Source organism: Lathyrus oleraceus, chromosome 6 (genome assembly GCF_024323335.1).
Source record: "Lathyrus oleraceus cultivar Zhongwan6 chromosome 6, CAAS_Psat_ZW6_1.0, whole genome shotgun sequence".
In the NCBI taxonomy this organism is placed as follows: Eukaryota; Viridiplantae; Streptophyta; class Magnoliopsida; order Fabales; family Fabaceae; genus Lathyrus; species Lathyrus oleraceus.
This window is the reverse complement of record NC_066584.1, coordinates 320,180,382-320,195,341: the sequence shown is the minus strand read 5'-3', so window position 1 is coordinate 320,195,341 and position 14,960 is coordinate 320,180,382. Positions and strand designations below refer to the sequence as shown.

At 39.3% G+C, this 14,960-nt stretch overlaps 1 pseudogene; it reads right to left on the bottom strand.

Annotated features, from left to right (window-relative positions):
• Positions 1-903: 903 nt before the first annotated feature.
• On the bottom strand, positions 904-1,003 carry LOC127099068 (uncharacterized; annotated as a pseudogene).
• Between the last annotated feature and the right edge of the window lie 13,957 nt (positions 1,004-14,960).

Here is a 14,960-nt window from a genome sequence, read left to right as displayed (position 1 = left end):
ATTCCCTAGTTTTGACGAACTACATACCGATATCCGTCTTATTAATATTTAATCTAGATATTAGTTTAGCTCTTAGTTTTTCCCAAACAATCAAACATTTTCACCTTAGATTTACGTAGTAACCTTAGATAACGGTATATCGATTCATAAGTCCCTGTGGGATCGATATCTTTTAAAACTACGCGATAGAACTGTGCACTTGCAGTTTGTATCCCATTCTCGACTCACCCAATCGAGTGATCAAGTTTTTGGCGCCGTTGCCGGGGACTTTTATTCAATCGATATCGTAACTCTTCCGTTACGCTGTAGAGACTAAGGTTTCTTTTTCTTCTATTTTCTTTCTTTCGTTGATTTGTATGCCACGCACTCGCTCTCAAGGCGAACCGCTCTATTTACGAATCAACGATATCGAACTATATCTCCGAGTCTTACGACGAATTCGGGAATATCGTGCTGAAAACAATCTCCCTCCTATAAACCTTCCAGATTTCAAAAACATTTTTCCTTCTTTAACCGAGATGGCAGAACCAGCTCGTGCTCTTAGAGATTACGCCGCTCCATCGCAAGATGAACCGCATTCAAGTATTGCTCCGCCCGCAATCGAAGCAAACAACTTTGAACTTAAACCTTCGTTGTTGCAGGCTGTGCAACAGAACCAATTCTCTGGAAATCTTACCGAAGATCCAAACCTTCATTTATCCGTATTTGTCCAATACGCTGATACTGTTAAAGCTAATGGTGTCACTTCAGAGGCAATTCGACTTCGTCTTTTTCCTTTCTCATTAAGAGATAGCGCTAGAAGATGGCTTCAATCTCTTCCTTCCAACTCAGTCACCACATGGAACGAGTTGAAGAAAGTTTTTCTTGCCCGATATTTTCCGCCAAGCAAAACAGCTATGTTAAGAGCCCAGATAAACGGATTTAAACAGAAAGACAACGAGTCTCTTTTCGAAGCATGGGAAAGATACAAAGACATGATGAGACTTTGCCCACACCATGGTTTAGAAGACTGGTTAGTAATTCACACATTTTATAATGGTCTCTTATACAATACAAGGTTAACAATAGACGCCGCTGCAGGTGGTGCACTAATGAACAAACCTTATGCTGATGCTTACCAGCTTATCGAGAGCATGGCCCAAAACCACTATCAGTGGGGAACCGAACGAACGAATGTGGAGAAACCTCAACCGAAAACTGGCATGTACGAGATAAGTAACCTTGATCACGTCAATGCAAAAGTGGATGCTTTAGTCCAGAAAATTGAAAGTTTAAACGTATCACCTCCAGCAGCCGTGGTTGCTATAACTCAGAATTGCGAGGTCTGTGGAATCCAAGGCCACACTCCTGCGGAATGTCAACTCTTGACTGGAATCCAAACAGAGCAAGTAAACTATGCTCAAGGAAGCCCCTATTCGAATACCTATAACCCAAATTGGAAGAACCATCCAAACTTCTCATATAAGAGTAATAATGCTTTATACGCACCTGGACAGTCTCCAAATCAAGCCCCATCTATACCTCCGGGATATCAGAAACAGAATCCTAACAATAATACCCCTAGAAAATCCAACTTGGAAATCATGATGGAAAACTTTATAGCTTCCCAACAACAAACCAATAAAGATTTCTTAAACCAGAACATACACACTGGCGAACAACTTAAACAACTAGCAAGCAAAGTAGATGCCCTGGCTACCCATAACAAAATGCTGGAAACGCAAATATCTCAAGTAGCTCAACAACAAGCACCTACTGCTGCACCAACTGGTACATTCCCTGGACAGCCCCAACCCAATCCGAGAAGCCAAGCTCATGCAATTATATTAAGAAGTGGAACGGAAGTGGAAGGACCGTCTGACCCAAGGATAGAAAACCAAAACCCTAAGAAATCTACTGAGGAAAGTGAACCTAAGGAAAAGGAAGAGAGTAATAAGGAAACCCTAGAAAAGAAGGAACCTTATGTACCTCCACCACCTTACAAACCACCTATACCTTACCCTCAAAGGCTTGTTAAAACCAAAGATGTAGGCCAATTTAGAAAATTTGTTGATCTCCTTAAACAATTAAACGTTACAATTCCGTTTACCGAAGCTATCACGCAGATGCCCTCATATGCTAAATTCTTAAAAGAAATTCTTTCTAATAAGAGGAAACTTGAGGATAGCGAAACCGTTACACTCCCTGCCGAATGTAGCGCTATAATCCAAAACATGCCCCCTAAACTCAAGGATCCGGGTAGTTTCTCTATACCCTGTCACATAGGAAAATTTGTCATCGACAAAGCCTTATGCGATTTAGGATCCGGAATTAGCGTTATGCCTTTATCCATATGTAAGAAACTGGAAATGGGAGAATTAAGACCGACCAAGATGTCTGTGCAATTAGCAGATCGTTCCATCAAATATCCTGTAGGAATCCTTGAAAACGTTCCCGTACGCATAGGTCAGTTTTACATTCCCACTGACTTCACAATTATGGACATTAGAGAAGATGATACGACACCTATTATACTAGGAAGACCATTCTTAGCAACTGCCGGTGCAATCATAGACGTAAAACGAGGACGACTCACCTTCGAAGTAGGTGAAGAGAAAATTGAATTCATTCTTTCCCAATTCTTGAAAGCACCTGCAATAGAAGATACATGTTATTTCATGGATATCATCGATGAATGCATAAAAGAAGCAGAGTCAGGAGAAGACAAATCATCAGACTATCTTTTAGAGGACAAATCTAAACAATGCCTAGCAATAACACCAGATCCTACGCAGTGTCTTAACAAACCAACCCCTGATTTGAAAACACTTCCCAAAAATCTGAGATATGAATTCCTAGACTTAGAACTTGAACGACCTGTGATAGTTAATGCAGATCTAGGAAGACTCGAAACAGAAAAACTCCTACATATCTTAAGAAAATATCCAACCGCACTAGGATACCACATCACCGATCTCAAAGGAATAAGCCCTTCTATTTGTATGCACCGCATCATGTTAGAAGAAGACTGTAAAACCTCTAGGGAACACCAGAGAAGACTAAATCCGATCCTAAGTGAGGTAGTAAAGAAAGAAAGGAGGCATAACCGTTATTGAAAACGAAAAAGGAGAAACTATAACTAAACGAATCGAATCGGGATGGAGAATGTGCATTGATTATAGGAAACTAAACAAAGCAACCCGAAAAGATCATTTCCCTTTACCATTCATTGACCAGATGTTAGAACGATTAGCTAAACATTCACATTTCTGTTATTTAGACGGTTATTCAGGCTTCTTTCAAATACCAATTCACCCTGATGACCAAGAAAAGACGACATTCACATGCCCTTTTGGTACCTTCGCTTATAGGCGAATGCCGTTTGGTCTGTGTAATGCCCCTGCTACTTTTCAAAGATGCATGATGGCAATATTCGCCGACTTTCTCGAAAACATCATGGAAGTATTTATGGATGACTTTTCTGTATACGGACAAAGTTTCGAAGAATGCCTTGAAAACCTGGAAAGAGTTCTGGAGCGATGTGTAAAAGTAAACTTAGTACTTAATTGGGAAAAGTGCCACTTTATGGTACAAGAAGGCATTGTTTTAGGACACATCATCTCGAACAGAGGAATTGAAGTAGACAAAGCCAAAATAGAGGTAATCGAAAATCTTCAACCCCCAAGAACTGTGAGAGAAGTACGAAGCTTTTTAGGACACGCCGGTTTTTACCGACGATTCATCAAAGACTTCTCTAAGATAACTAAACCCTTAACTGGACTGTTGATGAAAGATGTTGAATTCATATTCGACGATAACTGTTTAAAAGCATTTCAAACTCTTAAACAAGCATTGATCTCCGCACCCATTATGCAGACACCAGACTGGAATGAACCATTCGAAATAATGTGCGATGCCAGTGATTATGCTGTAGGTGCTGTTTTAGGACAAAGAAAGGATAAAAAGCTTCACGTTATATATTACGCTAGCAGAACCCTGGATGAAGCACAGATGAATTATGCCACAACCGAGAAAGAACTCCTAGCAGTGGTATTTGCGCTAGATAAATTTCGTTCTTACCTGGTAGGAGCCAAAATAATAGTTTACACTGATCACGCTGCTATCAGGTACCTTTTAACAAAAAAGGATGCTAAACCTAGACTCCTAAGATGGATCTTGTTACTACAAGAATTCGACTTAGAAATCAAGGACAAGAAAGGAACTGAAAACGTAGTAGCAGACCACCTCTCTAGACTTGAGAACCTTGAACCAGAAAGAACATCCATTAATGATGATTTCTCGTATGATAAACTCATAGCTACTTTGGAAGAGAACAACTCCGACATGCAAATAGAAACCACCTTAGCTATATCTGTCATACCATGGTACGCTGATCTAGTCAATTATTTAGCTGCCGGAATAGTTCCACCTACTTTATCTTACCAGCAGAAGAAACGATTCTTCCACGACATAAAACATTATTACTGGGATGATCCCTTACTTTTCAAAAGAGGCCCCGATGGTATTTTCCGTCGATGTATACCCGAAGAAGAGGTAGAAAATATAATCCAACACTGTCACTCTGCGCCTTATGGTGGTCACACAAGTACATCCAAAACCTGCTCTAAAATCCTACAAGCTGGCTTTTATTGGCCAACTATATGGAAGGACGTACATGCGGCCATTAAGGAGTGTGACAGATGTCAACGCACGGGAAACATATCTAGACGTGACGAGATGCCACAAAAAGGCATTTTGGAAGTAGAGATTTTTGACGTGTGGGGGATAGACTTCATGGGACCTTTCCTATCCTCTTTTGGTAACAAATACATACTCGTGGCAGTTGACTACGTATCAAAATGGATCGAAGCTATAGCTTCTCCAACAAATGACACCCGAGTAGTAACTAGACTCTTTAAAAATATAATATTTCCGAGATTTGGCATCCCAAGAATAGTAGTCAGTGATGGTGGATCACACTTTATATCCAAGGTACTCGAAAAACTACTACTTAAATATGGAGTGAGACATAGGATAGCAACACCTTACCACCCTCAAACCAGTGGACAAGTGGAAGTATCTAACAGAGAAATCAAGCAAATACTAGAAAAAACGGTCGCCACTTCAAGGAAAGATTGGTCATTGAAATTACCAGAAGCTTTGTGGGCATACCGAACTGCTTATAAAACTCCCATAGGGACGACCCCATTTAAGCTCATTTATGGAAAATCCTGTCACCTCCCGGTAGAATTAGAACATAAAGCCTATTGGGCTATAAGAAATTTAAATTTGAATTATAAAGCCGCCGGTGAAAAGAGAATCCTTGACATAAACGAATTAGAGGAACTCAGAAGAGACGCCTATGAAAATGCCAGAATCTATAAAGAAAGAACAAAACAATGGCATGACAAGCGTATATCAAGGAAAATCTTCAAGCAAGGCGACGCAGTACTTTTATTTAACTCTAGACTAAAGTTATTCCCGGGAAAACTACGATCCAGATGGTCAGGACCTTTTCATATCACTAAAATCTTTCCCAGTGGAGCGGTAGAAATAAAAGGACAATCTACAGAACCGTTCACCGTAAACGGGCAACGTCTGAAACATTATCACTATGCGGAAACCAACGAGGATTCGCAAATTCTACACTTAGACGAAACGCCCCCAGGACTCATAGACTATATTTAACAGTTTTTTTTTCGAGCTTGCGACATTTAAACAAAGCGCTTAGTGGGAGACAACCCACAAATTAATTTGTTATTTTATTATTCTAATATTATTATCAATTCCCTATTTTTCTCTTAATTATTTCTTTTAATTTCTATTTAGTATTCATTATTGATTTATTCAAAAAGAAAAAAATATATATATATATATAATAATTCTTTTCTTCTTTCGGCATTTGGCCAAATCCTGACTTAAACTCATGTTTCTTTTCTCTAGCTAACACTAACCAGATGGGACATTCTGATCGTATGGGTATCAAGTTCAGAGGAATGGCTCAGAAACGAAAGTTTGAAGAACTAGCCGCTAGAGAGATGCTACCTAGTTTATATGCTGATGATTGGGCTATGACTGCCCTTGGACTGAGACAGAGTGTCCTGTTTTTGCTGAATCAGATAGGATGGGAGACCTCCCCTATCCTGAGACATTTCACCACCTACCGGAGACTCACACTAGAATTCCTTAGTTCATTAATCTATCTACCTAGCCATGGAAAAGGAATTAGCAGAGGTTTTATCCAGTTCAGAATGTTCAATATGGAGTACCAATTTAATATTAGAGACTTCACCAACCTTTTGGGTTTTCCTACCTCCTTTGATACATTCACTGTAAGCCAGGAAGAACTTTTTGAATATAGAGAGCTTGAACATTTTGGGGTAAGCTGACTGGAAATGATGAGCCCGAGGAACATGAGTTTCTCTCTGGAAACATACATAACCCGGCTTTTCGCTATTTCCATAAGATCCTGACCCACACTTTATTTGGGAAGAAGCCAAATAGTACTTCAGTTTCACGTGATGAACTCTTCATCATATTTTGTGCTTCCCAGAACCGTCCAGTAAACGGTGCTACTTTTATGTTAGCTAATTTGGACCACCTTATCCAGGATGAGCGAGCACCCATTAGAATAGGCGGTTTGATCACTATGATAGGTAATGCTATTGGATTACGTCAGCCTATGCTTGACCTTAGCCCTTTTTGTGGCATTACTACTATGAGTATACCTTTCCTCTTCAACACTATGTTTATAGCAAACATAGGGACTGATGAGTTCGAGCTTATTATTGATAACCAGGTTCTCTGCCTATTCACCATGCCCGATCCTAGAACTAGTGTTCACAACCAAAGGAACTGGCTCTATAATCTGAATGAAACCCCAACTCCTGCTGGATCCACTGAATCCATCCAGGATTATGAGATTTGTGATGACTATGAGCACTATGTTGACCATACCTCTCTTGCTGAATCTGACCCTCAGACACCTTCCGGCTACTATGATATTGATCCTCCCCCTCAGCCTGCCCTGACCGAAGAATCAGTCATGCCTGATCTCCGACATCATATGCCAGGAACAGATATTAAAACCGTCATTGAAGCCTTGATGTCAGAACAAGACGCCCTCAGGGAAGATTTCCATAACTTGAGACTTGAAATCCTAGAATACATGAGCAGCATGGCAAGTCAGTTACGTATGTTACGGCATCAGGTTAACTCTTTTGCTCCTCCGGCCAGAGATCCGAAGACAGATGGAATTTAGTTATTTCTTTCTAAGTTATTTAGTTTTAGGCTAGATTTTTCATTAATGTTGTTTGAATTCATGTTTATTTCTATTTCATTTCATTGTTTTCCTTCCCTGTAATACATTATGATCATTCTTATTGAAGTTGTTTAGTTAATTTTATTATGCAATGGCTATTATGCTCTACTGTTGTTACCTATTATTATTATTATACAAAGCAAGTAAGCGTGCACAATACATTAAAATTGCAGACTAAAAATGATCATAAGCAAAATGAAAACGCTACCAAAGTAATTCTGTGAAGCGCTACTGAAGCCTTGCCAAAAAGGACTGTGTGACGAGCGTCACACACTCCATGACGAACGGCACGCAAAACGCCTGTTACGAACGTCACAGCCTTGTGACGAGCGTAACGCCCCTCAGACATGTGAGCGTTAGGGAGCCGTTGGAGACGAACGTTACACTTTAATTTTTTTACATTCCCCATTCATTTTTCATTTACCACACTTAATTACTCTTCAACCACTTTTTCTTTCTATCTTCCAATCCTTCTCCTATAAATACCTACCAAAACTTCCTTCATTCACCACAAAACAATTCTCTCATATCAAATACATTTCTTTCCAAATCACCCCTTCAAAAATTCATCACAATGGCGGGAAATCAAAATTTCGGAAATATCATCTTCCGATCCGGAGATGACAACTACCAGCAAGAGCAATTCGAACGTTTCCAACAGCGAGGCGTCGCTTCCACCAGGTACCCCGATTTAACTTGTTTACAACAATTAGGATTACTCCAAGGTATCGAATGGATGCTCCGCCTAGCCGACTTAACCTTCCTTTGCACTCATAATCAACCCACCTACCCATCCCTAACCTTAGAATTCTTAAGTTCATACGACTACACCACTCCCGCCGGTGAAGACGAATTTTTAACCGGTACCGCAACCTTCCGCATGTTCAACACTGAGTACTCCTTAACCCAAAACCAATTGAGTACCATGTTACAATTTCCCATAGAAGGTCAGGTACACCCCAGAATCCCTCCAAACTCAAACTGGAACACAGTTGGCGTTTTTGGCCTTTTTAAGAAAATTACCGGTATAGATACCTACAACTGGGAAGAACTCCTTCTCTCCCATATACATAACCCCACTATCCGGTACTTCATCCGCATCTTGCAAAACACAATTTTGGAAGACCAAACAACAGCAAGGTCAACTCAAAGGAGCTATTTTTCCTCCAATGCGTCTTCGAACCGGATACTCAGGTAAACGCCGCCTCTTTTCTCTTTCATCATATCCGCACCTTATGTGCTAGAGGCCGGCAACCCTTTATAATTGGTGGATTAATAACCTCCATAGCACTTGGCCTACACCTAGGGGATAGACTCCAAACTTTAGAATCCCTACCTCCCCTGTCTATGGATATCAGCTATTGCCGCTCCAGCCGCCTGATTAAAAACAGAGTCGGCGGAGGATATTATCTTATGGTGAACAACCAGGCTGTCCCAAGCGTTGTTCTACCAAACATCGCCCTAACTGATGTCACAAACCCCGACCGCCACCTCTACGATCTAAACGCTCCTGAAACCACCGAGCCTTTACAAACAAACCCACAAACAGATGAGTTTGAAGAAATGGAACAAGGTGATCATCCTCCTACACAACATTCAGCCCCGCTCAACCCTTCCAGAAATGCAGCCGGCCCATCCTCCCAACGTCGTCGACGAAGAAGGCCTGCGACCAACGACGACATTATGGATGCTATCGATGGAATGCAGGCACAGAATACAGAGATGATGCAGATGATGCGTCAAATGCAACAGCAACAGGACGCCCGGAATGCCATAACCGACCAGCGGTTTACTGAATTGTTCAGCAGGTTCGACAACTTAGACATACGTCAAAGATCACCAGGTCCAAGAACCAGAGGCGGAAGGCAACCTTAGTTGTTATTTTCTTTGCTTTTCCATTTTGTACTTCTTTCCCTTAAAACATTGAGGACAATGTTTAGTTTAAGTATGGGGGGGAAACAATATTCTTCCTACTACCATTTTTCAAGTATGTTATTTTCCCTTTCATTGTTATTTCCCTTTCTTATTATGAAAAAAAAAAAAAAATTATTATTATAATATATATTTATTTTAAGTCAAGTCCCTAGTGTGAAAAATTCTTATTATCTATTCCCCTCAATTTTCTTGAGCCATAACTAAAAAAATTTTAACACACCCAATAAGTATAAAGGTTGCTTACTCTATAAAACTTGAGTGAGATCAAAACAAAATCATTACCGTAACAACACTCTGAGAACCACAACATGTTAGATCAGGATAAAGTACCTATTATACCGATTCCTTGAACTTTTAGTTCTGTGGCAACCCCAAGTAGTTTATACAGAAGTCAGCACCATCTTAATAGCAAACTACGTGGAGAGCCGATGAATATAAGTGAATGATCCCCAAAGTAACCTAAAATATATAAATATATCAAGAAATGCACTAATTAAATTAGGTGATCCTTACCAGATCATTTAATCTAAAGGTTGCAGATCATGCAAAAGCACAATACGAAAGATCCATTATGAGTTGGTTCAGTAGGAATCTGGTACTGAACTTGGTAGGGCGGACTAAGGTTCGATCCCCCGCAATTTGCAATGGACCGAATAATGAAGTTATCCGACTTATGTACCAGAACTTCTAGCTAAAAGCGGATCATAATCACTAACCGGTTACTCCACTATGTGCGCGAAAAGATAAAGGGCTTAATGTGATTTCGCTAGAATGAAAACGGGTAAAATAAGACTAAAGGAACCAGGATAGCTATCATAGGGTACTTGAACTGATTTGCATAGGGTAGGGTTATCTAAGTTGTAACGGTAGCTGTTGATGTCAAGATTAAACTCAAGTCCTCCTAAACAAAAATCCTTTTGCAACCTAGTACGAATTGATGTGTGCTTTGAAACTTCATCTGGCTAAAACTTTTAACAAGTTCTATACTGAATTTTGCTTGAGGACAAGCAAAGATTTAAGTATGGGGGAGTTTGATAACACGAAATTATATCACATTTTAAGACTTAATTCAATTAGATTATATTATCATTTACTTTAATTTATCCCATTTTATCAGATATTATGCAGTATTTCTTTTCTATTTACATCAGGTACCCATTTTGAAGCAAAAGTGAAAAAGGGAAGAAAAGGAGGTGTAAAAAGGAATAAAAAGAAATAAAAAGGGAACAAATGACAAAGACCAAGCCCAGCCCAAAGAAAGCGCACGTTGCCCCTGTGACGGGCGTCACAAGGGTTGTGACGAGCGTCACGCGAAGTAGCCTTGTGACGGACGTCACACATGGTGTGACGAGCGTCACACCAGTCCACTAGCTTTTTGGCGCAAGTTACGCTCTCAGAAGAATGGAAGTAACGTTGAGGACTTCGTGTCCTATTCCCAAGCCATGTATTTAGCTATGCTGAAGACTCGTGGAAAAGAAAAAGGCAGTTAGTAGCACTACTATAAATAGCTACCTTAAAACCTAAAAGAAGTCTCCTCTCTCTGCCGTCTACACACGCCGAAGCTCTGCCAAATTTTCTTTTCACGCCTTTTGCTTATTTTTCCTTTCCAGCACTTAGCACTGTTTATTTTATTTATTTCTTTTGCAAGCTTTACGTTCTTTTTCCCCTTGCAAAATTTACCTTTCCAATTTTAACTTTTAGATATTTTTTTTTTCGCACAATAGTTTCTACACCGGAAACTATTGTGCAACTTTATACTGGATTTAACCTTACGTTATATTCCAGTTTTATTTCCTTGATTTAATTTACTGTTTAATTGAAGAATCCAAGAACAAATCCTACCGGCTTGTGGTGGAGTGTTCAAGACCATTGTATTACGCATTCAGGTTCTTTAATCATTGTTTAATATTTTGTTTTATTATTTACCTATATTATCTGCCTGGAATGAGTCTGTTTATGCATGATATAAATTCTTATTCATTTAGCATGTCTGGCTAATTTGCCTAGGTATCGGTATGTAAAGTAAGCAGAATAAGGGATCAAGACTGAGTCGGTCTATCTAAACTTAAAATCAAAATCAATCTTTTTACGGTCTCAACTTACAGGTTTAATAACAAGATTTTTTACAAAAGTAAAAGACATAAAGAAGTTAAAATCAATAGAGCGAGAGTTTGAGATTTTAACTGGACAGTGTAAGTTAGGCATTAGTTCTAGATCAGGGCGAGAGCAAGTTTTAGAGTTAATTAAATTCTGACCTTTTCCAAAAAGTATTTTTAAAGATTGAATGTGAGGACGAGAGTTAAGCATTTGGATTTAATTATATAACCTAAGTCAACAGAGCGAGAGTTTGAGATAAGGGTGTTTAAAACGGTCAGTATTTTCTTAAAAAGAGTTTCCGCAACTTTATCGTTTTCAAAATATGGTTTTTGACTTAATTATAAGTGACAACAACATTAATATAAAATCATGGTTTATTCAACAGAGCGAGAGTTTGAGATAGAACCTTTAACCAATAAAGTTAACCGAAACGATTCATTTTACAACTAAGAAACCGACAAAGACTTGATTCCCTAGTTTTGACGAACTACATACCGATATCCGTCTTATTAATATTTAATCTAGATATTAGTTTAGCTCTTAGTTTTTCCCAAACAATCAAACATTTTCACCTTAGATTTACGTAGTAACCTTAGATAACGGTATATCGATTCATAAGTCCCTGTGGGATCGATATCTTTTAAAACTACGCGATAGAACTGTGCACTTGCAGTTTGTATCCCATTCTCGACTCACCCAGTCGAGTGATCATACAACAAATGGCACAATATCAATAGGATCAACACAAAGGGCCTTTTGTCAGTAGCTTGTTAATTTTGATTTGAGTTGCACGCTATGAGCCTTAAGAAACAAAGAATAATGAGACTGTAGAATTCATATCCTTGTCTAGAATATCCTTGGGTATGGGACGAATGACCCAGTTGCTCAAGGTATTCACCTTTGTTTATAGACTTTAGTGCAATTCAAATTATGTAATTGACAAGTCTTTTTCTTCAAGCGAACCTCAATCATTCAACACTTCAATAGTAAAACACCATTCAGTATCAGACTCACCTCCTGGATGTTCATACATTTCTTGGGATCATTATCTTGGGGTCACATACCCATTTCTTAATCAATTGCTTCATGCACTATCCATCAGTTCAGACTACGACATACCTTGTTGCTTGCCCTCAAGGTGCAAACCATGGCAACTTCTTTTAACCTATGGAGTTCAGACTCCGGCTTTATCCTTTGCCTCAAGGTGCAGAACTTAGCAACTCCTTTAGCCCATGGAGTTCAGACTCCGACTTTATTCTTTGCCTATGAGGTATAAACCTTGGCATCTCGCCTATACAGTTCAGACTGTGGCATCTTTTATTCCTTGCCTATAAGATACAGATCTTAGCATCTTTGCCCCTTTGAGTTCAGACTCTGGCCACTTTGATTTTGTCTATATAGTACAGACTTTTACATATCATTATGCCTTACAGTTCAGACTTTCGCATTCATTCACCCAGCCCATAGAGTCCAAACTCTGGCTACCTCTTTCATTGCCTTACAGTTCAGACTCTGGCATCATACTCTTTTGCCCTTAAGGAGTTCAGACTTTGGCATTCAAATCAATCAGTTCCTTTGCCTTATATAGTTCAGACTATGGCACGCTTATACATCTTGGCCATGGATTTTAGACTCCGACAACCTTTTACATTGACTTGAAGTTCAGACCTTGGTATTATATCTTCTTTGCCCTTATTGAGTTCAGACTCCGAGAATATGTTCCTTGCCTTGTACTTAGTTCAAACTATGGCATTCAACTATCTTGCCCAATGGAGTTTAGACTTTGGATTTATCTCATTTGTCCCTTTGGTTGATTACCATCATTTATTAATGCCACATCCTTACTTTGTTAAGCAATTTGCTTTGCCTCTGGACAATTCTATCAAATATCCCTTTGTTTTCAGTCGTAGTAGGTTGAACTACGATTGCTCTGATTTTCTCATTACACGATAATAATATGTATGCACGAGGGTTCGAATCCTCCATGAGCATACTCATTTATTATTCCTGTCGTAGGGCATTCCTCCACTCATTTCCATGCGGCGTTCAAATTCTACCTTCAGCCACTTCATGTGATATACCAGTATTCTTTGAGCCAAATACACTACCTCTTTGTGTTCCGTCTTGTGTCACCTTATAAACCAAGAGATGTTTGGACCAGTCCCAAACACTTACTTCTTCATATTTTCGGTATTACCCTATAGTGGCAGCCATGCTAGCCCATGTGCTGGTAAGAACCATTTTACTATTGGGTTCATATTTCACCCCTTTTTGGAGTTCAAAGCAAAATTATCCTTTGGTTCATACCATACTTATTATCACACTTCTTTTCATCTCTCACCACTAGTTATTTGAACTACGAAGCTCTGAATTGCTCATTGCACTATGAGGATACGTAGGCATGAGGGGCCCAATCCTCACCGAGCACTTTATCTATTTCTTTTCTTTTCCCATTGTTTTGCGAGTATTCTTTAGATCACACATATTCAAGCGAGAATAATCAAAACGGTTCAAATGGAGTACCATGGATGTTTGGGGTGCTAATACCTTCCCCTTACATAACCGACTTCCTTACCTAACATATCTCTTTCCCTCGGGTTTTATCAATGTTTTCCTTTTCCTTCGGGAATAAATAAAGTTCGACGGTGACTCTGTTGTATGTTCGAGTGTGCGATACATTCGGGTATATTTCTGCTAGCTTCACACATACTCCTTGGTGTATGGGATATAAGTTATTCTCCCAATTTGAAGTAAAGATACCCTCAATGAGAATATTGATGAAGACCAAGCTAGAAAAAGCTGAATGGATCCAAAACAGATTTGACCAACTGAACCTCATCGATGAGAAGTGTATGACCTCTCTGTGCCATAGACAATAATACCAGAAATGGCTCAAGTGGGTGTTCGACAAGAAAGATCGTCTTCGGGAATTCAGAGAAGGAGATCTCGTGCTCAAGAAGATTTTTCCTACACACAAGGATTCACACAGGAGGTGGACTCCTAATTATGAAGGCCCGCATATTTTAAAGAAACTCTTCTCTGAAGGTGCCCTGATTCTTAAAACTATGGATGGCGAAGAACTCACACACCCCATGAACTCTGATACAGTAAAAAATACTACGCCCAACAAAAACTCACTAAGTTAAAAACCTAAAAGGGAGGCTTAGGCAAAAATGAGTATCCCGGTGGACTGAAAACCCGAAAGGCCGATCCAGAAAAAGTTAGGTATAAATAAAAATGATAGCTCGCTAAGTTGAAAACCTAAAAGGTCGACTTAAGAGAAAAAAAGAGTGTCCCGATGGACTGAAAACTCGAAAGGGCGGTCCAGGCAAAAGTTAGGGACAAAAGCCAAAAACTACATCAGACAAAACGGGTCGATACAAAAGAGCCAAAAGTGGAAAGATCAATCCAGTTGCTCCCTTCATAAGGAAGGTTTTGTGGCATCATGGTTATTAAGGCTAATAATGGTTATTATGATTCAATGTAAACCCTTTTCCATTGCCATTTTCAAAATTATAACATTCCATGGAGATACACCATTTGCATACTACCATTCCTGAATAAATACAAATTTTGCCTATCAATTACTGTCATTCTTGTTTTTCTCTGTTTTTTCTTTGTTTTGAAA